The sequence below is a fragment of the Nelusetta ayraudi genome, unplaced genomic scaffold (genome assembly GCF_046127955.1).
Source record: "Nelusetta ayraudi isolate G7.1 ecotype Tasmania unplaced genomic scaffold, CSIRO-AGI_Nayr_v1 ptg000009l, whole genome shotgun sequence".
Lineage (NCBI taxonomy): Eukaryota > Metazoa > Chordata > Actinopteri > Tetraodontiformes > Monacanthidae > Nelusetta > Nelusetta ayraudi.
This window is the reverse complement of record NW_027466059.1, coordinates 1,106,445-1,129,645: the sequence shown is the minus strand read 5'-3', so window position 1 is coordinate 1,129,645 and position 23,201 is coordinate 1,106,445. Positions and strand designations below refer to the sequence as shown.

The following is a 23,201-nucleotide window of genomic DNA, read 5'->3' as shown; positions in this document are numbered from 1 at the left end:
GGAACAAGGCAGGCTCGCGTCCGACTGGAAAGGTTGTTTAACGGCGAGTGCGATGGAGGGTCCTGAAAGTCTCGCGTTTCTGCTGCCCACCATCGGCTGCCAGCAGAAATGGGCTATTTTAGGAGGTCGAACATTTGGTTTCCGTTTTCTCAAAATGGAGCAGTAACCTGATTTTCAACCTCACAGCAGGTTTAACGTCCAGAGTCAGCCAAAAATAACGTATACACACATCAGGAAAAAGAAAAAGTTGCATAGATATTTCACTACGAAATGCATTCGGACATCACGAGATTAATACAAGTTATCTTTGGCCTCGACAACTACAAGAGGTGCTCAAAGTGGTGGCCATTGGCTTCCTGATATTTATCTGTACGGCGAACGACTGATTGGTTAACACTTGCTGATGCTACATTCATGAGGGTAACGCCACCTGTTGGGAAAACCTCGTACAACAGTACACAGCGTTATCGTAATTTGGTCACTTTAAAAGAGTAACTATATGTATAAAAGTAATTATACAAATTAAATATGAATGCAAGTTTTTCTTTTCCTGGCGTGTGTCTACATCATTTTTGGCTGACTCTTGATATATTTTCGTCCCCAGACGCAGTGTATTCTATTGGCAGATTCACGTCATTTGGTGGACACATGGTTTCAAGTTTGGTGCCATTGAAAAGCGTAAAAATTAAAAAAGCTGCAATGCAAACAATGTATCACGGTGTTACTCTCACTCGCACTAAAAACGAGCTGATGATCACAAGAAGACGCTTCCGCGTTTGTCAGTCTTTTATATGAGTTGCGCGAACACATCAATCAACACATACGCGCTGCCGGTATAATTAGAGAGTCAATGTCGCCGCCCCCCCACCACCTGACATGTGGAAACATTTATGACACACAACTATGGCCGTCAAATCAAGCAGGGGCTATAAAACCACCGTCGTGTGTCACACGACACGCCGCCCTACTTGTGGCTCCAAAAACCTGAATGAAAATTTTTCCCACGCACATGCCTTCCTTTCGCTTGGTGAGGCTCGAACGGCGACGACGTGACAACAGAACGGCAGCGTTTTATTCTCTGCGAGTGCAAAGAAAACTGCAGACTGAGTGACTGGCTGACCCCTGCAGCAGCAGCAGCAGCAGCAGCAGCAGCAGAGGTGCTTCCTCTGGCCGGCCCGCTGTCCACCCGACCACCTTTATCTCGCAGTCACGCTGCAGGGTGACATTACTGTATGAAGGATGTCCTGGACAGAACTGATAACATTCCTCATCAGTGAGGCCATTTCCCACCTACCCGAAATGCATCTGGGCCAGCTGGGGAACTAGTTTGCGGGGCGGGGGTGCTAACCTGCAGACTGACACTGCCGAACAATTGCGGTCCTCGCACGTCAGCTTGTCGGCCAGCGAGCTTTAAAAAGTCGTAGGCGGGATTTGCGAACTCGGTGAAATAACACATTGCATCACGGGATGGAACGATGGGAAAAGGTTGCTCTCAGGAATGACACGATAATTAAAGGATTCAGCTTGACTGTGATGTCACTCAGCGTTGACAAGACAATGAGGGAAAGCAGAGGAACGTGAAGATGAACTTAGGCAAAATTTGACATGCACCAATTCTAAGCAGCTGTCATCGAACAATAAAAAAACAATAAATGTAAGAAGTGACTTTCGTTCATCGGGGAAAAAAAGCTGTGCATCGCGGAACAGTCGGAATTGTTTGCTGCAGCAATGCTGCGTTACTGTATAAATCATAAATCTCAGTGCTACAGTTTTACATGAGACACAGTGTCTGCTCTGTTCACAGGAATGTTCTATATGTACTATATATTCAATGGCACATGCCGCGCATCTCTGGCATAGTGGAGCACTGAGCCTCCACTGCTTCCTGGCTGTTTAAGAGCGTTGCTCAAGTTTTAATTTGCGCCAGGAAATTTCATCATTACTGTTCGCCTTTAAAATTCAGAGATTACAATTTTTTTTTTGAAAAAGTGTTTTCACAAGAATAATTTAAATTACCTTTATTTTCATGTCTTGTGTAAGTTCACTGCTGTCAGTTAGTTATGGAAAGTTGATGCTTTGCATTTATGCGTGCCAAAGAACTTGTTTTTAAATGTAGATGTTAGATATGTCAGTTTAGTCAATGTTGTTGTGCAGCAGAAGAGAAAAACAAGGCAGAGGTTAATGTAAGCTGGTTATTTGAATATGGCTTTAAAATGTAACTTTTTTTTCTTTTCTTTTTTTTTTTTTTTTTAAGATTTCATTCTTGATGGTGAGAACCGCCCCTGTCAGTTAGACTGGAGCCACAACAGGTGTCTATTTAAAGTTAACGTAAACTACACGCACAGTTGGGTTTACACTTTAAAAAAAATTTAAACTCGGGCCGGTCTGCGTTCGCTGGACCAAATAAATTTCGCCGAGCTCACTGGGGCGACGGACTGACAGAGTTATATGGAGGGTCTTGTGCCTTTGAACAAGAGGCCAAACATGGCCAGATCGCATCTCAGTAAAACTTTGGAGAGGACCTGCTGCTGTTGGCTCTGAAAGGAGAGCCGTCCCCCGTCAGGGTGGCCGGGTGATGACTCCTCCTTTGTTTCATCTCTCTCTCCTAATCAATTTTCTTTGGCAAGTCCTAAATAAAGTCATATAGTGGTACTAATGTTTTAATATAACGCCATGTGTCTGTGGCACAGTTATGGCCCCAGACCTCCTGATCCCCCCCTGTCTGTATCTTGATTCATTAGCAGGCGGTGAGGGAGCAGCATTTGTTCTGCTGCTGGCCATGAATGGATGAAGGAGGGGGGGCAGAAGATGAGCAAGAAAGACAACGGAGGACTAGGAGGAGGGAGACGGAGAGGAGAGGCGAGGAACAATTGGGAGGAAGAAGGGAGCAGGGGCAAAGAGAGGGAGAGAGACGCCGAGGGACACAAAGAAAGTGGGAGCGAGGCGAGTAATCCGCCGCGCAGAGGGAAAAACATCAGCTGTGGGATTAGACAGACGTATATGGACAAGCGTCCGCATGTATGTGGGAATATATGCATATTTCTAGGGAACCCCGCGGCACCCTTTGTCTTTCATTCAACTAAATTATTTAAGGTTCGATGTGTGACTAAGTATAACAATGGTTGGAGTGCAAAAAAGTTCTAATGTCTGTAGCAGCACTTTTATTTTCTCAATACGTGAAGGAAGAGAGGCGTTGATGCTACATGAAAGATTTTGAGTTTTTTAATGTCAGTGTTTCTCTCACCACATTTTGGGATTTTCTCCAGGCTTCTGACTGACTACGGTGTTCTCCCAGAGTTTGCATTGGCGCTACGGTACTTCAACTCATCTGCTGGCGTGGACAAGACTATCTCCAGGTAGCGTCGGTGTGTGCAGGGACATTGACTTGAACTGGAGGAGAAAGATTTTTAAGAGATATACCTTCGTACATGAGGGCCAGGCCAAAGTCTGGGATAAGTTTTCCCCAACAGAATGTGTGAGAAGAAGAAAGACGGTCAAGGAAGTCCAAGGTGCTACGGTACTTCACCTCATCAGCTAGCATGGACACAACTATCTGCAGGTAGCATCGTTGTGTGCGGGGACATTGCCTTGAACTGGAGGTGAAAGATTTTTAAGACATATAACTTCGTACGTGAGGGCAAGGCCAAAGTCTGGGATAAGTTTTCCTAAACAGAAAGTGTGGGAAGAAGAAAGACGGTCAAAGGAAGTCCAAACGAGAGAAGAGTTGGAACGAGAAAAAAAAGCCGCCCATCTGAGTGGGACTGCTGGGCTCAGCAAGTTGCCGATTACTGATTAGCCAGCTCGGTCCTGCGGGGAGGCCTGTCTGTCCTTGGCTTGGGAAAACAACATGAAAGGGAGCCGGCTGTTTTGTGACGGAACTTGAAAGCTCGCTAGCTATCGGGAGACATTAGCCTTATCAATGGCTGGTCACTAGCGCCGGCTATATGAAGCAACAAGGGCACAGCTTTTCCAGTAGGAGATAACGCAGGCATACCTCGGCCACATTTGCATTTTCCGGGGCAACGGGCAGACGCAGACACACAATATGACGGAGAGCGAGGGAGAGAGAGAGAAAGGGAAAGAGAGGGGGAAATGCATCAAAAATCTAGCCGGGTTAGTGCATCTCTGCCAACGGAGGCGGCAGTGCCAGCGAGTCAGTCAGTGTGTCCTGCCCAGAGCCCAGGAGGGTGTAGCAACCTGGCAGGCAGATGGAGCGCTATACTGAATGTCATGCGGATGCAAATGAGAGGTTAACAAGTGCAAAGGCACCTTTCAATCATTGAAAAGAACACCTTGTGTGTTTGTGTGTGTGTGTATGAGAGAGAGTGGAGAGAGAGAGAGAGATTTTCCACTGGGTCGAGTCCACTGGTTCAATCAGTTGACATGGGTCAATGGGAGAAAACATCAAAAGACTTTCAGGAAAGAGTCCCTTTTTTTCTGCTGCATCACCACTGTACATAACCCATTGGACCAGGTGAAACACACACAAACACACGCGTGTGCGCGCACACACACACACACACACACACACACACGCGCACACCTTTTTTTTGTGCTGCTCCTGTATGTTTGTGCTGATTGATTTTTGTGGGGTAAGGTCACTTGGAACAGGTGCTGACAGACCCGCACTTCATCTGGAGTTCAAAGAGTGCTCAGGTCGGTCAGTGCCGCTTTACCATTTGTACTTCGCCGAGTGGCGGTGTCACCAGGCACCACGTCTTGTCAACAAGCGTGGGCGGCCGGACAGACCGTCCTCGTGCCCGCCGCTCCTTATCCGACGTCAATGTCAAGCAATCGATGGCGGGGAGCCACGGGGTGCCGGCTCCACGCTCACATGTGTCCCGTCTTCTGATGCTGCCAGTCGGATTCCAGGACTGTTTGTTTTAAGACTTTCCAGGCAGCCAGTCTAAGTTTGATAGGACAGTGTTGATGCTCAGCAGTGGCACTGTGATGATCACGCATTTTTTGTAACTACAATGAGTGCAGAAGGAGTCAGGAGGTATGTTTACATCCGCAAGTATCTCCAATCCGAACTAAACCTTGGTGGATCGCAAATTCCAAAGGATTTTACCCCAACCAGGAAGTCAGGATCCGAATGGGTGTGTGCATGGACGCCATTCGGAATAATGACCAACGTAAACCACCTCTCTTTCGGAATGAAATTTCTTTCTGAATGGACCGTATCGGATCGGTATCTTCTTCCGATTGAGGCGTTTTCATGAAGCATTTTTAATCTGATTGGGCCTTTATTCCGATTATTTGTGTCCATGTGAACATAGCCATTGTTTTGTGTTTATGCTTTTATTTTGAAACATCTCAGTCCAAATCGTGACATAGACAGAGGGAATCCCTCTTAAGACCGACATATGATGGGTAGGTATGAGAAACACCTCTCCATACTTCAAATATCCCTTCATATAGAAATATGAATATGAAATATACCTTCACCTCCCTCAGGAGGCCCCCCACCTCACGGCTCACTCATGATTTAAGTGCCGCACCTAATTCTGTGTTTCTGATGATAACAAGGAAGGAGAGGACAAAGCAAGATGCTAGCTTAATAAGCAGGCAATAACAATGAACATGAACAAATGATATGCAAAATAATAAGTAAATACTGGAAGAGAGACTCTTCCACAAGTATTACATCATTTATTTTCCTGTCTTTGACATTCATCACGAGCTAACTCGACTGGCGAGGGAGAGTGGTGCCGCTCCGCTGTGCCCAGCTTAGCTTGGTTGTTAGCTTAGCTCGCGGTTAGCAGTTACAATATTGACACGTCATAATCCGTCAAGACGGACACCTTAAACAGGACTTCAAGTTGGTCACGTTTACGATCAACAGTCAAAACGCTAAAGTGCACTTTCAAAAGAAAACATCGGACCATTTGCGATATTTGTTCACCGTCAGACTGTCAGATTACCAACTACTCGAGCGTTGGTCGGAAGAGGCCCGTGGGAACTCCCCCCCCCGCCCCCCCGGGGGCTCCGACGCACTCTCGAATCGCTCTGACGGACAATCAACCTTGAGTGATTTGCACAGTGCCTGAGATCATAAAGAGTCGATAAATAAAAGTAACCTGGACGTAACGCCACCCGTCGGCAGACGCGCGGCGGCGACTGCCGGAGCCTGCGGTGTCGCTCCGGCGCTGTTTGCGATGCACAAACACCTGGAACAAGGTTCAAAGCGATACTTTCGGCAAGCCGGCGCCATTTTTTTTTCCCTTTCCTTTTATTTACCGGTCTCTGACCTCCTCCTCTCTCCCCCTCATCGCCCCCCTCATCGCCCCCCTCAGTTTTTCCCCTCTTCTTTGGCCCAGTTTTTTTTTCACGGCGGCACCTGCTTCAGATCGTGTTGTCTCTCAGCTGACTGGCTGGCACACCTCTCGGCGGGGGACAAAGTCCCCCCGAGTGGGAGGAAAACACACGCATGCACGCACATCTGAGGCGGTGAACGCATGTAATCAAACGCAAACACGGGCATGCGCAGCGGCACATCACACACACACAAACACACACACACACGCTACACAAGAAGGCACAGACGAAGGCACTCACTTCCAAAGTCCTCCAGCATCAGGCCTTCCCACCCTACACTTGATAAACCCCTTGTGAGAGCCTGACAAAGCAGGAGAGGGCACTCAGCAGCCTTTGAACACTCGAGCAGGTTGCATAAGACGGCTCGGTTGGATCCGATTCCCACAGCAGGAAAAAAAAAAAAAAAAACCTCCACGGAGCTGTGCCACATAGCGTGACTCAGGCAAAACAGTTTGTGGAATTATTTACTGTGGTCACTTTCTGCGCAAAGGCATCGCTCCCCCCGATCTCGTCCCAACATCGTCTTTGCCCGGTGTGACGCCTCCATTTCGCTCAATCGAGAGGATGCCGGCGGCCTGTTAGCTAACAATGCTTCGACGGCAGTTTGAGAGACATCGGGGGGGAAGGATTGGAGGTTGAGCGGCTTCGCTGGTGATGCCAGTTGGTGTCTGCATATCTCACAGCAACAGCTCAGGTGCACAGGTGAAATATCTTGTCAGGCTAGACTGAAAATGACCAATAGTAGCAAGCAAACAAACACCCCACTAGGACAACAACAAGGTGGACAACCAAGATAAATGGCAGCAATTTCCTCTGGGAACTGATGCCTTAATATGGTAGCGGTTTCCTCCGTTTTGTAATAATGGACAGAAAGTGAAGTTAACTTTTAACTAATCGAGTGTTTTAGGGTCAGCCGAGTATTCCCTTTAAACAGTTATCTCTCGCTAATCTTAAATCTTATCGCACTAAACTTGTATCTACCCAGATTAGTTCGTGCGTTAGGGACTTAACCGCTGGGATCGTCAGTGAATACGTGACAGGAAAAAAGCGCAAAAGGTTGAGGCGTGAAGCGTTTGGATTGAAGGTGACATCAGTCGCGTCACCTCTGACAGAATTACGAGGGAAAAAATGCACTGCATAAAGGTGGTGGATGGACACCGTCCAACAAAGTAGACATCGAGTGGGCGGGTTTAACCTCCGAAAAAAAAACTTTAATGCCACCAGTTCCGGTCAGATTTCATGGTTTAAATCAGGACGATTTATACGGTTCTACAGTCCGCTGCTGAGAGACCCCGACAAGTCGCCTCCTATTGTTGCCGATGTTGTCGTGGGAAAGTGATGCACAACACAACAACAGCATGAAATTTTGTAGAACTGTATATTGATGTGAAAAAAATAAAAGGGAAGTGTGCTTTGTTTTGATTAGTGCAGCCAAAGGTTTCACTCGGATTGCAATGATGAAAAAATGACAAACATGCTTGAATTGAGACCTGTGATGGAAACTGATGGAGTCTATAGACAGAGAAATAAGCTGACAGCTTATACGTTCTGAACCATGAGCAGTGGTCTAGTTTCAGCAAGATGTTTAAAAATCCTGCGCTGGTCCAGTCTGGTTTTGTCAAATTACTTTCTAAAAAAAATATACCACCAGAATGTAACCAAAATGAAACACACTGCACACATTATCTCACATCTATAATCAGTAAATTACTAAATTTGTTTCATTAATTTCAAGCAGCATAAATAATTAAACTGTGAAGGTAAAAAAAAAAAAAAAAAATTATATGGAGCTGTGGTTTGTCCACTGTGTCTCAGAGTGAAGTAGGTGTCCACAAGTTGGGGCAAGAGTAGGAGGGTTCTAATTTGAAGTTCTTGTTTTTAATGTATCTCTTGTGACCGCCTTAATTTTATACATGTGCAAAGCCACTAAAGCACTGCCTTTTAGTGAGCAAATCTTTTCATTTCCTTCCAAATTTCTGGCAGAGTTTTGGGCAATATCCTCTGAACTGGTGAGAACATCATGTGCTGAGGCGCAATTTCGAACAAAGCGTTTGAAAATGACGATATTTGTAACCCGAAATCAGCTAATTACACAATAGCAAAAAACCTTATTAACTTTGTATTTTCGTTGGGGGCGAAGGGGAGGTTTGGGGGAGGAGGGGAGTTCAACAGATGCAGACACAAAGTTCCTCTGGGCTAACGACACTGACACGACAAAGTGTGGAGTGCCACATCCTAGTTTTGGGCGGGGCTTGATCTGGTTTCCGGCAGAAGAATAAGTGACCTGATTACAAACTTCCTCAAATTACAGCCCGAGCATTCCATTAAGTGTGACGAGGCAGCAAATGAACGAGCTGCAAACATCTGACGCTGTGACTCCAGATCCAGACTGGTGGCGAACCTCCGACAGTTAACACTTTGAGCTGAGCTACTGCAGAGACGTTTCAGCGACTGGTCTGATCTCAAAAAAAAAAACAAAAAAAAAACTGAAGGAGCATTAATGGTCTGCTGGAGCAAAGAAAACAAGCTGGCACATCCGAGTCATGGAGTTTTGCGCTTAAAGAGGAAAGCAGAGGGCTCTGTTTGTCACTGATGTCATCGGCAGAGAAAACCACTCTCTGGTAAAAACTGCTAATGGGGCAGGCAGCAGGGTTATTCGCTCTCAAGCACAGAGGGGGCTTATTTGCTCAAGCGGCGCACCCTGCGTGTGCCTCCTCGCTGCTTTAGCCGCTCTGCGCTAATGGTTCCCCACATCAGCCGCTTTGCAGCGGCGCCGCTCGCATATGACTGCTGCCATGCGCCCGCCCGCCTCTACTCCCGTCCACCTCACCTCACCTCAACCTGCCTCAGTCAATTAGCGCAGAGCACGAGGGGCGCAAAGCAGGCTTCTGAAGGGGGAGGCGGGACGAGGGTGTGTGGGGGGTGGCGGTGGTGGGGGTCTCCTTGTCGGGTATGTGAACAGCAGGGCTAAGGAGGGAGAGCTGTATTTACTGAAAAGCACATTTGGGACTCACTAAGAGTAATCTGACTTTGATTTAACTTGTAAAATAATGGTGTGTGTGTGCGCATGCACACCCCTGTGCACGTACCAAGCCAGAGGTCTGTGGGAGCCCCGTACTGGGTAATTGAGACCGTATTTTTCAAAGAGTCCAGACCAGATCTTGAGTCAATCATGTCTGGGCCCATAGTTGGGGCAGACCTGGGTCGACATCACCGTTTGGCAACCAGCGGCGCGCAGATTGATTATGTGGCTGCAGCAAATTCATGGCCATCGGATGTAGGAGAAGGTACATTGCGATGGATGGGAAGACAGAAAGTAAAGGCTTGTACATTTGGACCAAGTGTTCCTCTAAATAAGCTTTGTTTTGGCTGCGATAAAACCAGGAAACAAGGCGCTTGTTTCCTGGTTACCCTAACCCTGCTAGCGGCTAGCTGCAAGTTCCTGAAGAAAACAAAGAAGACAAACAGGAAGAGACGGCGAGCCTCAAGAGCCTCAGTTTCTCTCGGCTGAACGGCTTCACTTCACTTCTGACCGGCTTTTGGCGATTCATTCTATGGAAGAGCTTCGTCAAAGGCGGTCACATGTCGTGTAATGCTGCACCAATAGGAGGTCTGTTGCTGCGGGAACCCGCCCGAACCAACTTCAATCACAATTCTGATTGGTTGCTGGGATGGAACAGACGGTGGGGTTTGGCCTGTCACTTCCTCCCTTCTACACAACATTTTGATGGGCTCCAGTCCAGATGGATACGTAAGATGAGTCCAGAAATGTTTCAAGTTTGTCACAATGTGCTTTTGCTAAAAAATCAAAATGTCTAATTATCCTAAAACAACAGTGATTTCCTTCACATGGATTTCAGCTCAACCGTCTCCATAAAAGGGTTACGGCTCGGACACATTCCTAAACACTAAGTTGGCCCGACAATATTAACTGGATGTTATTTTTGGATGATGTTAATGCATCATATGCAATTACAATGACACCAAAAGTCTTTTGGCATGTTTCACATAAGCCGATGCCAAACACATAATTAACAGCAGGAGACACCCTAGTTTGGGTTTCACATCTTCAGGGATCATCCCACACTAGCTGGGAAACTAAAAGTGTGTGGGTGTTTTTTTTTTTTTGTGTGTGTGTGCGCGCGCGCGTGTGTTCATGCTTCCAGTTTAACTGCTGCGTTACCTTGCTAGACCCGGGGAGTTTCTCTTCTCCCCTGCCTTTGATGCGGCCAAACGTCTGACCTCGGTGAGACCTGACGGAACTTTCCCCCCACCTACAATTATTATTGCAATTCATATGAAGAACGTGCCATTTGACAAAAGGATGATCTCGAGAGCCGCGCGAGAGCTCCAATAAATCCCGCCGCTGTATCAGATTTCGCCCCGCAATTTATTTCGGAGCGGGAGGAATGCAAAACAGATGCAAGCACTCAGCGGCATAATGTACACAAAATCAAATCAAAAGAACAAACTCATTATGCAAACTCGGCGTGGAGGGGCGGGGAGAGGAACGAATGCGCGGGCTTTAACGAAGGTAAGATGCGACGGCGAACTTCGCAGATGAGTGACCCCGACGTTTCGCAGCCGGGCAACATGTGAGAACAGTTTCCCTTTGCCGTGACGTCAGATTATTATACTGGGGGGGAGAAAAAAATACCATAACATCCTGAGTGCGCCGCGCCGACTTTCTCGCTCGCTGAAGATGTGGTTAGCTGCGCCGAAAAGCGGCTTTCGGATCAAACGTGCTCCAGCCTGGGGCGGATTAGATCCAATTGCACTTTGTTATAGGGGCCCAGGTTTACTCCCCGACATTTACCATACGGTTCGGGCAGGCGGAGCACCCCCCCCCCTCCTAAAACTATCAATGGAAAGGGGGGAGGGAGGGCGACTCTAGACGGCCCCAAAGAAACAAACAAGAAAAATAAAATCCAAAAAATGCCCCGAGAGCATCTGACTCCTATTGCCGTTCGCAGCCTGTGTGTTCCACTTAGCCACTGGTATTTTGAGGCCACGCACGGCACCATTACCAGAACCCCACGCTCAAACGCTCGTGATGTCATTGAGGTTCCATCATTACAGGCTGCAGCCGATGCCGTGTTGGACTGCGCCGGTTCCCACGCTTGTTTATGCAAATATTACTCTGGAAGCAATAATGCAAAGTGGCTTCTGGCTGATGCTTATGTAAGCGAGGGAGGGGGGGGGGGTGCGCAAGGGGGTTTGGGGGGGAGGGGGGGGGAGATCCAGAGGACCACTTAGAGGGATTGAGCCCCGAGACTTCCTGATGTCTTTTTTTGTTATTTCGCCTGTGTTATGATCCGTTTGGCAGCGTCCGAGCGAGGGTTCCCGCAGGAGGAGCAACAAAGCCTTCTCCAAAAGTTTTCTGATGAGGAAGGGAAGTCTTTGCATACTTTTCCTGTCAGCCGAACGCGGCCGAGGGCCCACACGCCCTCAGCGTTCTAACCCAAAAGAAAGCCCAGGCCGTGACCCGCCGCCACCGGAAGACCGGGAGGTTTTATTTTTTTATTTCTTCTTGCCAGCTGATGATTACAGATTTACAGCGCGAGTGGGTGTCGAGATCGCGATAAGACAAATTGTGGGCTCGGCTGCTCGCGACTTTCATGAAGGCAATCGGGGGAAGTGGGACGTAAAAAAAAAAAAAAAAAAAAAAACCCACTCCAACTTCCGATAAGGGCAACAGGTAACCCTGTCCAAATAGGCAATCTGCAGCCGCTCTCGCGGCCGAGCCTAATAAAAGGCGGCGCCCAATCAGATTGCGCCGCAGTCAGCGGAGATAAAGGCGAAGCAATAAAACGAAACAATCTGCCGCTTTGACGCGACGAGAGAGTGAGCGAGAGAGGGAGAGAGAGAGAGAGAGAGAGCTGTTTCCAGCGCCGGGCTCGGGGCAGGAATGTGCTCTTTGAACCAGCTTTATTTAACAGCCAAGCAGCATGTGCACAGCACGCCTCGAGTCTCCGGGGCTTGGCCCCCGGAACCGTTTGCTCTTGGCGTGGGCACCGTCAGACGCAAGGGGGGCCACCGGGTCGTGGGTTAGGGGGGGTGAGCTGGCATCCCTGTCACCCCTGGCACAAGCCGCTCCCCCCTCGGGGGCGTTATGGGCCCGACACCGGGCTCACAGAGAGCGGCAGACAGACAGGGGCCTAGCAAACAGCTTGTGACCATAACCGGCAGGACAATGGACGCAATTATTTGCAAGAACGTCGTCCAAGTCCCTTTTTAGTTTTTTTTTCTTTTTTTCCCCTTGCCTCTCTACCCTCTATTACGCCGGTTCACTCCCACTCTCCCGACCCGGTCGGCGCAGCCGTCAGCGGGGACCTTCTTCAACGGCGCCCATGCCGGGCCACCAGGAGGCCGTTCATTCAGGCCGGAGGAGCGTCTCCAGCTACGGCCCGTTTCCTCCCGGCCGCACATGTCAGTGCGAGGTCAAAGGAAAGACGCTCGCAACACGGTGGCGAGAGTGAGACAAGGGGGGGAAAAAGTGGATAGTCCATAAAAATGAATCGCTTTTTCTTGTTGATGTAATGAGGAAAGATCCGTCAAGGGTCCAAACAATAATACAGCGGTGAATCATTACTTTCGTGCACCATTAGGAAGGAATTTCTCTCTCGCTCTCTCGCTCACTCACCAGGTTTTAACGGGTGAGAGCTGGTGCAGACCAACAGGGTTCCGTCAGCTCGTAGCTTCGGAATAAAAGCCAAGCAAGGAGAAACGTCTGCTGGGGAACCGATACCCAACTTCAACCTCGAGAAATTCACCAAACAACATGATTTGTTTTGTTTTTTTTGTTGTCCTCAGAAAGAAGCTATTTCTAAATGAGTGAATGAGACCACGTTTTTTATTTTCACTGCGGGGTAACTTCCAGTGTCATAATTAGGACTCTATGTATTGACGTATGTAGGCTCTTGACTCCTTAAAAAGGAGCTTCAAGGAAATTGGTATTTATATTGTTTGCCAATTAATAGCACACATTTGGTTTGGCCTTGATACCCGTGAACTGGTTTCCTGACTTGGTTCGAGGAGGGCAGATTGCTAGACTCAGAATGATGTGGCATTTACTGGTAGCGCCGCTGATATTCAGTCATCTGTGATTGGATGGGCGTAGATTAATTTATCTCTCTCCCATATCACTCTCACATCTCTCTATTGTTTTTTTTTCATCTGCGACTCCTTTCTCATCATTTTTTCAAGTTTCGTCAGAGCATCTGCTGCACTTGTTGCTGGTTAGTCCACAATTTTAAGCCATTTAATTCTGTGGTTAAAATCTGTTTCACTTTTTGACTCTCTGGGGTCGGGCTGCGATTTTTTTTTTTTTCCAGCGCTGCTGTGAATCCCAGCTGAATGAAAATTTAATTGGCTTTTTAAAAGAACTTCTGAATGGTTATCAGTCCATCGGTATTGGATGACTGACTTGTTAGCTGATCGATGTTGTGATTGACGACAAGAGAAATCCTGCTCAGACTATCTGTTGTTTACATCTATCACTAATGTGTTGTTTCAAAGTAGGTAAAACGATCTGAACAAAGAACAGCAAAATATTAAAATCAAATCTTCTCATTCTCCAGTTTCTCTGAGGACGTAGCGCCAGGTGAGCGAACAACACAGGACTGGAACTGTGTCTCTTGCATCAGCCCCTCTGTGTATACGAACACACAAGTTCTCCTTGATCGACCTGGGCACGCTTGCGTCGATACAGTAGCTCCAGTGAGCCCCTCTCTCTCCGCTGTGCCTCCGCAGGAGCCTCCAGATGAAGAGAGCGCGGAGTGTGGCAGAGGCTCCTTCCATAAACAATAAACAACAGTCATCTTGTTGTGTGGCCCGTCTGTGTCAAGGGGCCGCGCAAAAGCCAAGACCGGCATCTGAGAGGCGTCTGCTGCTCTTTCCGCCTTTGGTCTCGTCCCTTTCAGCGGCTTATAAAAGTGTGGATGTCTGTGTGTGTGTGTGTGTGTGAGTGTGTGTGTGTGTGTGTGTGTGTGTGTCTGTGTCCACAGCACAGGGCTCCACTGTATTGTATTCTGAAGCTGGCCGCGAGTAAAAAGCCAGAATTAAGAGTGGCGGGGGCAGGAGAGAGACGGGCACTGCCAGCACGCTGCAGAGCTGCGGGGAGCTCCCCCCAGATCCCAGCTGCCCGGGACTGGCTCAGGGTTTGTGGCGGGTGCCAGCCTTCCGCGGTCCTGGTGGAGGTGGGCCAGAGAGAGTTGGAGGAACGGGAGGTACGTGTCTGAAGAAAAAAAAAAAAGAAAAAAAAAAAAAGAGGGGCCAAAAATAATATTGGGGCCTATATAAAGAAGGCCTTGGGAGACACAATGCTGACACACACAAGAAGGCAGGTTGGAAAATTAGGGGCCATTTGATCCAGTTTTCTCAGCTAGGGAAAAAAAAACTGCATTTATTAAGGAGTTGATATTTTATGAAGCCCTGGAATGCTGGATAGAGAGAAAAAAAAGGGAGCCAAGGAGGGGCCACTCCTAAGAAAAGGCCTTTCACTTTCGGTGGCCGGATCCCCCCCCCGACCCCAACCTACCTTCTACAACAAGGCTGGCGACACGGCGATAAAAAGCAACCGTTTATCTCCAGCTGTTTAATGCATTATTTGTCCAACAATCAAGGAAGTGAGTTTATTTTGCAGATAATTATAGCTTTTGTTTTGCCGATGGCCAAGATAAGTCACAGTTCCGAACCATTAACTGCTCGCGCTTTTTCTGGCAGGGGCCCGGCGGCCCCGGCCTCGCTCCACTGGACGCTCCCTCGGAGAGGCAGGCGGTGGATCAGACACAATATCAGTCAGTAAGTCAGTAGGTTGTCACGTCTGTCCGTCTGTCCATTTGTCTATGTGTCTACTGTATGGACGTCATGATTTGGCTGTTTCCTTTTGCATTTTATTTTGGAATTACAAAACAAATGCATTTCATTTCCTATCTATCTATCTATCTATCTATCTATCTATCTATCTATCTATCTATCTATCTATCAATCTATCTATCTATCTTTGAAACATTTGCATTTTCTACCGTTCAACCTAAGACGCCATAAACTCCGACGGCGACAACCAAATGTCACCAGAGCAGTTCCCACCCTTTAATCTCCTCATCTGCTCGCATCTAATAACATCGGCCGATGAAAAATTGAGGCCATTAACTGTACAGCATTTAAACCACATGTGAGGCCTACCCATGATTGGTCTCCCGCCGTACAGTAAAAGGTTGTAGTGTTGTGTAACGCGCCCCTCCCCCCTGCAAAAAAAAAAAAAAAAAAGTGTGCCTTAGAGCCGCGGCTCCACTGTAGGTAATAATAATTGCAGTGGAGCTGAGAGCCGGTGGAAATCCCCCTGCTGCTCCAGACACTTCAGCCCTCCGAGCTGACCCAGGACGTGGCCGGGCGCTAATCACAGCAAGCGGCGTCCTCCCACCCCTCCCTCCCCTTTAAACGGGGCTCCTCAGAAATACAACCTTCCTCTACGGATTCACATAATCACAACAAGAAACAAGATCACACCCAGCATCCGCTTGGCAGGCGGTCGGGCGGGCGGTCGGGCAGGCGGCCGGCCGGCGCGATCTGTCGAATCAAGGAGGAGCTGGAAAACAATTTCTGCGCTCCAGACAAATAGCAAAACAAATAAACCCCTCTGTCACCACGCCTGGCAGCCCCCCGACCGTCCGCTCTGGGGGTTGGTGTTTGTGGCGTTTGGGCCATTGTGCGCGCTCACCCTGGGGGCCAGCAACAGGAAGTGAGCCTCGCCACGACAAGGAGAAAGGGACGAACCCATTTTTACATCTGCTGGTTGTTTACTGGAGAGGCTGAGTCACTTTCAAGGTGTTGCAAATACGGTACCGTGGCAGCAGCGTGGCATCGTTTTCATTTCCCCCCCCCAACTCAGGAAAAACAAGGGACGAGTCCGCATTCTGACAAACCTTCCGCCCCCCTCTTCCCAGCCTCTGTGTTTCCTGCTCTACACGTGTTCAGCATCACCTCCGACCGGCAGGGTGCCCTAGTTTGCTTCCCGTGTCACCGTCCTGACGTACGCCGGCCGCGTTTTCCGTGGCCCTGTGCTCCTCGGCTTTATTTGTCAGGTCCGGGGAGGCTCGTTGGTACACATTTAATCAGCGCTTCTGCTGACAGGCTGTTCCACTCTTGCTGCTTCCACTTAGACTAATGAGACCGTCAGGATGTGGTGAAGTGTAAAAACATTCGACATTGCTACTAATGACTGTAAATATTGTGCGTCGGACACGTCCATGAACATTTCTCTTTGTCTCTTTAATGGTTAATGCTTTTTATGCGATGGTGGAGGCACCAAGGGGAATGTGATATTAAGTTGCTGAATTATCAGTGCATTGACTACTGGCTTTTTGAACCTGAAAGATTTCCCTTTGGATAAAGGCAACAATACAGATGTGAGAAGAGATTCACAGCAGTTGTTTACTTCCCAACACGGAGATGAACCCTCGGCCGACTTTTGCACGAGTCACCAGAAATTCCCACAGTCTGGAAGAAGGTCCCAATTTACAGAGCCGCTGAATATTTTTATTGTGACATAAATAAGGAGGAGAAAAAAAAGTGATGCATCTGCTGCCACACCACGTCTTCTGTTCCCATCAACTCGGAGCGACGGAAGGTTTTTCTCACATGGATAGAAAAAGCCTTGAATCTCACAGTCAAGAATGAAGCCGGGTGAAAAGCTCAGGTGGCTTCTGAGAGCGGATTTGCTTTTAGTATGTCACCACAAACAACACGCAATGTTGATACATGGCTTGTCAGACCTGACGGAAACGTCATGTTGACCAACCGGAAGCGGGACAGTAGCGGGACGCCACTGATTATTTTGAATCCACAGTTGAACAGTTGACAGATATAAAAAGAAGAACCATCTCACTTACGTGCAGAAGAAGCTGACGGCAGCAGCGCAGATCAGCTCTGGCCAAATATTCCAAGTTCATGATGTCACTCAGGTGGGCCAAAACAGAGAGTCTGACCCACGCGTGATGTCCAATGGAGAGGTGCTCTGTTGCTGCCGCTCTGTGCCTGGCATCGCATCATATTACTTGTCTTCATACTTTTGTGAGACCGTTTTCCAACACTTGGATGGCTGTTGGTAAAAGAAAAAAAAAGAAAAAAGAATTAACCATACAATGTATTTTTACATGTGTGAGTATTGGCACCCTGATTTACAGTACGTCCTCATCTTTGTTACTTCCTGTTGACCCTCAGTCGTCTCCCTCAGCCAGACCAACAGGGCTAGCCTAACCTGGCACTGACACAGTCAAGCTGTTGATTATTATCTACCCCACTGCCCACAGCAACAAGCTGACGGGATGGGCATCATCTGTCTGGCCAATCTAACTGTCTGCTTATGGAGGGTCAACAAGTACGAACTGGCCAATATCTTCAGACATGACCGTTTGGAGGTCTTGTAATGAGGCTGCTCAGATTCAAACCATCTCACCAGATGGACCAAATCCTTGAATTCACTGGATTTATTTCACATATCCATTTTGGAAAGTGTGCAGAAAAAGGTGTCAAAAGGAAGACGATGGGCAAACCTGTTGCCTGCCAGGATTTAATGTGTTGTTTTTTTCTCTTATCACAAAAACCAAGTCTGATTTTTGCTTTCAGAAAAATGCAACTTTCACAATAATTTCTGAGCAACAGCTATTATTTGTAGCACAAAATTACTTCTGCTTTTTCCCAACCAGTCATATTTGAGAGCACAGGGGAACTTTCCAAAATGGATGAACATGCTTTCAGATCGAAGATCTCACTGGTCCAGGCGAACTGCTGGCAACAAAAAAAAAGGTTATATGTATGTGAAGACTGAGTACACCAATAACCAAACCAGCCACTGTTAAGAATGAGGCTCAAACTCATTCAGTGTGACTAACTAGTGGGACCAGAGTATTGTTTCCAGAAATTGATTACCACTGCTTTCATTTTGACAAGCTCTATTCTTATATGACTGTGAGAAACCAACCTCGCCTTGGCCATAAAGCAAGAAGACCTTCCTTTAAGATGCCTCAAAAACAGCTACTAGCTTCACCACTGTCCCCAATCACTAGCAAGGAGCTCCGCGAAAACCCCTGTGAGTCATCGGAGGCGGCGGGTGCAACCACAAAGAGCATTTGCAACACGGAAAACAATAATGTGAAGTTAATGACAGATATGGCCTGTGACAAAGATGGACTAGGACTCTTTTAGACGGACAACCCCTCCCCCTTTGCTAAAATTTGAAACTGTACAGTTTAAAATGTTTCCTGAAGGGAACATGACCGGCGCTGAGAGATCAAAGACTGATGATTGACATTACAGCCTACAAACGCTAAAAACCCGGTATTTTGGTGTGGCAAAGCTGATGACTGTGTTCAGAATTCTGACTCATTTGTGGAATTTTTTTAAAATTTATTTCCAAAACCTATTTATACAAAAACAACACTGTTGTTTGTCGTCTAACGTCATGTGCCGTGTCGCTTGGAAATCTGGCCCAGAACATCTGTAACTAAAGAGGAGACCATCACTTATGACTCCTGGAACTGGGAATGATCAAACATTTTTCTAAAGTTAAAAATAAACACATAAGCTGCACATACACATGGACATGGAGGCCAGCTTTCCGGAGGCGTGTCACAAGTAGTGACTTTTCGAGGTTTGGGAGTGGTGAGATGTGGGTGGCCCAGCTCTGACCCCCTCACTACTGAGTGAAATACAGTAGGGCTAAAGGAGGGACGTTCAAAGCAGCAGGGTTCCCCCTACATGACAAACCTAGTGCGCGCGCACACACACACACACACACACACACACACACACACACACACACACACACACACACACACACACAGAGGGAGAGAGGTCCAGGAACAGGCTAACCACATCATCAAGACTGGTTTGTTGACCAATTATCTCTACGCCCATCTGTGCATACATCCACGCTAAAGCGAATTGCAAAAGGAAACAGATGGAGAGCAAAAGGCCAACACAGAGATGAACAAGTGTGATCACTACTCAGTCACAGGACTGAAAGCTGTGACTTTACCACCATTTTAGTTCACAAAGTCCAGATTCTTTCAACCTATGGACTACGGCTGTCTTGTTCTCACGAAAGATTAACTGCCAGAAAAGACATTAAGAGACAGAAAAGACAGGCAAAGTTCCTTGCAACATATCAAAAGTTATTTTATTGATTCTTTTAATAATTCTGTTATTGGTGTAAGTTATTGGTGAGAGTTGTAAGTAATAGTTAGAAGTCACTTAATTATGTATTAAGTTTTTTTGCAAAATTCTTGCTTGCTGTTTTTTTTCCTCTCATAACAGCTGTGATGTCAGGGTGAAATCACCAAACCATTGCAGATCCACGTTCTACTGTAGACGTGTGGTTGCAAAGTGTGACCGTTTCCTTACAAGTGGACCTGCTGTCTTAGTCAAAATATTCATTTTCTGTTCCATTTAACAGCAACAGATCGGCCTTTTTTGGTCAAATGCATGAGGTTATTTCTCTATCTATGCAAACCACAAATAATTTAAAACTTGGGCTAAAAATTGGTTCACAAATGTCAACTGTTCATGCAGATGCAGCACCCTTGACACTCTTCTGCCTCTGCCTGTGATCTATGTGAGCTGAAGCGTCCAAACTTGGAACGGCGCCACATTCTCAAAGTCCAAACGATCATTTGTATCAGCTTGGATTTGTTCCTGGAGGTTTTTGACATCAGCAACAATGAGACAGACAGGCTCTTTTTCTGGCTCAACTTGGTTGTTGGTTCTCACAGGGTGCAAAACATTCATAACCAGTGGTTGACAGCCCGAGAGGATCAAAGTCGTATGCATGTTACAAGCGTCACCAAAACCTCAAATTAGCAACTCAGTCCTTTTTAAGGCAACAAGTAGGTGTTTACCAAAATTGACTTATCTCAAATGAGTTATAAATGTTACAATTCTATTGCATCCAATTTCACAGTATTTGTGTTCTAATACATTCTGCAACAAATGTCCCATATATAAGCAATCCAGCTTTGTGTTACTGTTTCCCCTCTCTTGAACGCACAGCCCCCATGATTCTTGTCTCGTCGATTGATCCTCTCACTGGCCCCTGGGACCAACTTGAATATTCATAACAGTCTGCTGATGAGCATGCTAAATGGGTGTCAAAATGATTTGGCCACATGACAGAACTGGATTGTCTTTGATAAGTCCAGACTTGAGCCAGAACAAGGCGGCTAGGAGGAAGGGAGCCATAGAATGAAAAGAGACATTGACCCCAGCGGGGTTGTTTCTGGGTGCTACGTGCGAACCAATCAGAACCCGGGAGCAGAACCATTGGAGCTATAACTGGGCAGCAATGGAGGGGTCAGTAGGGGGGCGGACCCCTGCGGTGGTCCCAGGGGTGAAAGTCATTGTCAGTGGGCTTTAATGGGTCCCAAAATTCCTCAACTGACCAAAACCTGTGAGCGATTGAGAAATGAAAGACATTTGTGATTCAAATAGGGCCTCTGAGGGCTACACCATGAGGTCTGCATTTGGAAAAGCTTCCCAAAGGAAACAAACACTTTCACACAGCCGAAAGGATAAGCCAACCTGGTCCCCTTTCTGGTCAAAAATTCAAATTTTCATAATTTTACATCACAAAACTTTGGGATTTAGCTCATTTGACCCTGTGTGCAAAAGCAACTTTTACTTGGAAAATGAATGATTTAATTCTAACATGTCAGGAGGAAGAGCACGATGAGATGATGCCACCCAATCTCTTCTGTACTATAAAGGTACAACAGGAAGAATGATTATGGCAAATCTATATTCGAATGCATCGCGTATCTCACTCATCTTGTGTTAGTTGAACTTCAGTTAAATAAGGCGCATCTATCGGACACCAGCAGCAGACCAAATGTATTTGTTCAATAGTTGATTAAGGGGTGTCAACTTTTCTGCTGGACACATAATTGCCCTTAATGTACATGGAAAAGGTTTTACTATGTAATGTGGCCACAGCTACCAAGATTGAAGTGGAAGTCCTTCTCCCTCTCCCAGATGTAACATACAAACCCAAACATGTGCCTTCCTCTGTGGTCAGTGCGTGTAGTCAAATCAGTCAACTGGTGACATATAGGGACAAAGGTTTTGAGTAAAGAAGAAGACATACAAGACAACAATCAGACAGAATCACATGGTTACATAAGTACAGTTTGAGTTTGGAGTTTCTTATTATAGTTTTGTCTGCCCATAAAACTCATTGTACCTTCGGCAGAGATGAGGGCCGGCGCTGCAGTATTTGTTTCCACTGCCAGCTTAGAAACTTCTCGGCCCTCACTGTCCTAAACCCAACCCAGCTGCGATGGCAGACAAAGACCACCAACCACTCTACATCCACCCCGTTCCACAATCAGCAAAGAGCACCCCACGTTAACCAGGCACACACAAACGTAAGCATGCACACTCACACATGACAGAGAGCTGAGTGAAAATCACAAACCTGCCCGCTAATCTGCACTAAATCTGCCCCCATTTGGCTTTATCTCTCTTTTGTTATCAGCGCTGGGGCTGGAGAATGGCAGGAGGTCAGAAGGGTAAGGCTTCTTTTCCAGCATCTGCTTAAAGGGAGGTGTGGGAGGCGGGGGGCAAGGCAGAGCAAAGGGGAGGTAGACGGGGTCTGTGTGTGTGCGTGAGGGGGGCTCCTCTTACTCAACCCCTGAACCTTCCACACCCCAGCCCCCCTACTCTGATCATCTTGGAAGTCTTTTTTCCTTTATTCCTTCCTTTTCACCCCTTTTCCTTTCCTCTAAAACCCAAATAAAGTGTTTGATGGATGAATGAGCAGAGGCAACACCTCCCCCATCAATCTACAGCGTGCCTGGGTGCAGCGAGAGAGGAGGAGGTTGTGCCTTTAAAAGCCTCCAGAGGATTCCGCGGTAAGCCCACCATGCCTCTCTGCCACACATCCACTAGAGACACGCCGCACATCGTGTGTCTGCAGTGGCGCGCAATTGTCTTGAACGGCGTCAGTAAACTGTGCAGCGGGATGCATGCACGAAGGCCCAAGCGGTCTCAACAAATAAGCATACAATGCAACCGCCTCCAGCAGAAAAATGTCTCAAACCTTGGTCCTCCACTCCAGAATATTCACTGCAAATCATTTACAGCCCCGACTGCCACCCCAGAGGCCGTGGAAACCCCAGCGCACAGAGAGCTTTCCAGACAAATAATGTTAAATAGCCATAACCCAGACAGGAAGACAGCATATACTGGGGGGTTATGGGGTTGGGGGGATGTAAAAATAACAAAAGACTACAGGAGGGGTAAAGAAAAGAGTGCAAGAAAAGGAGACACCAAATGGTCCTGGTTAGTGGATGCCGAGCAAAGAGAGATCTGTACAACATAGCCACTCTCTCTCTCTTCCCCTCTTGACAGCAGCAAGAAGTGAATTCCAACAGAGTGTCGTCACCAGGAGCAAGCGAGAGGCAGGGAAGTGGGCTCAGAAGAAGAAAGAGAACCCCGGTTAAGCCTCGAGGTAGAGTTTGTGGGTGGTAGAAGTGAAGGAATCCAATGCAAACCGTGTGCACGCAAAGCATGAACATTCTGTACGTTTATGTGGCAATATTGTGTTGCAGTTTTAAAATATTCACAGCACACTGGTTGGTGATGGAATGTCAACATGCGTATGTGACAAATAAATGGAAAGGACAAGTTTTAGAAGTCAATGGCACATGATGGCATAAAGGGTATGAAATTGTTGTTTTTTTTTTTTTAAGTTAGTTAAGTTTTGTTTTGTTGTTTTTTTAATTAACTTTAACATAAAGCAGTGTAAGGGAGAGTGAGGACTATATCCTGCACCATTGTTCCATACATGCTCACTGTTCTATGGGCTTGGAGTTCTTAGAGGGGTTCAG

General features: G+C 47.1%; 1 long non-coding RNA gene across 2 annotated transcripts in view; it reads right to left on the bottom strand.

The window, feature by feature from the left end:
- The window catches only part of LOC142883902 (uncharacterized), a 107,781-nt gene that overhangs the window by 41,625 nt on the left and 42,955 nt on the right, over nucleotides 1-23,201 (bottom strand). Inside the window, exons 2-3 of one of the 2 annotated variants that reach the window (XR_012926095.1) lie at nucleotides 17,211-17,419; nucleotides 13,825-14,554 (exon numbers count right to left, since the gene is read on the bottom strand). This is a non-coding gene — a long non-coding RNA (uncharacterized LOC142883902). Of the gene's footprint in view, nucleotides 1-13,824; nucleotides 14,555-17,210; nucleotides 17,420-23,201 lie in introns of those variants that run through there. The other variant, XR_012926094.1, reaches the window with a different exon arrangement.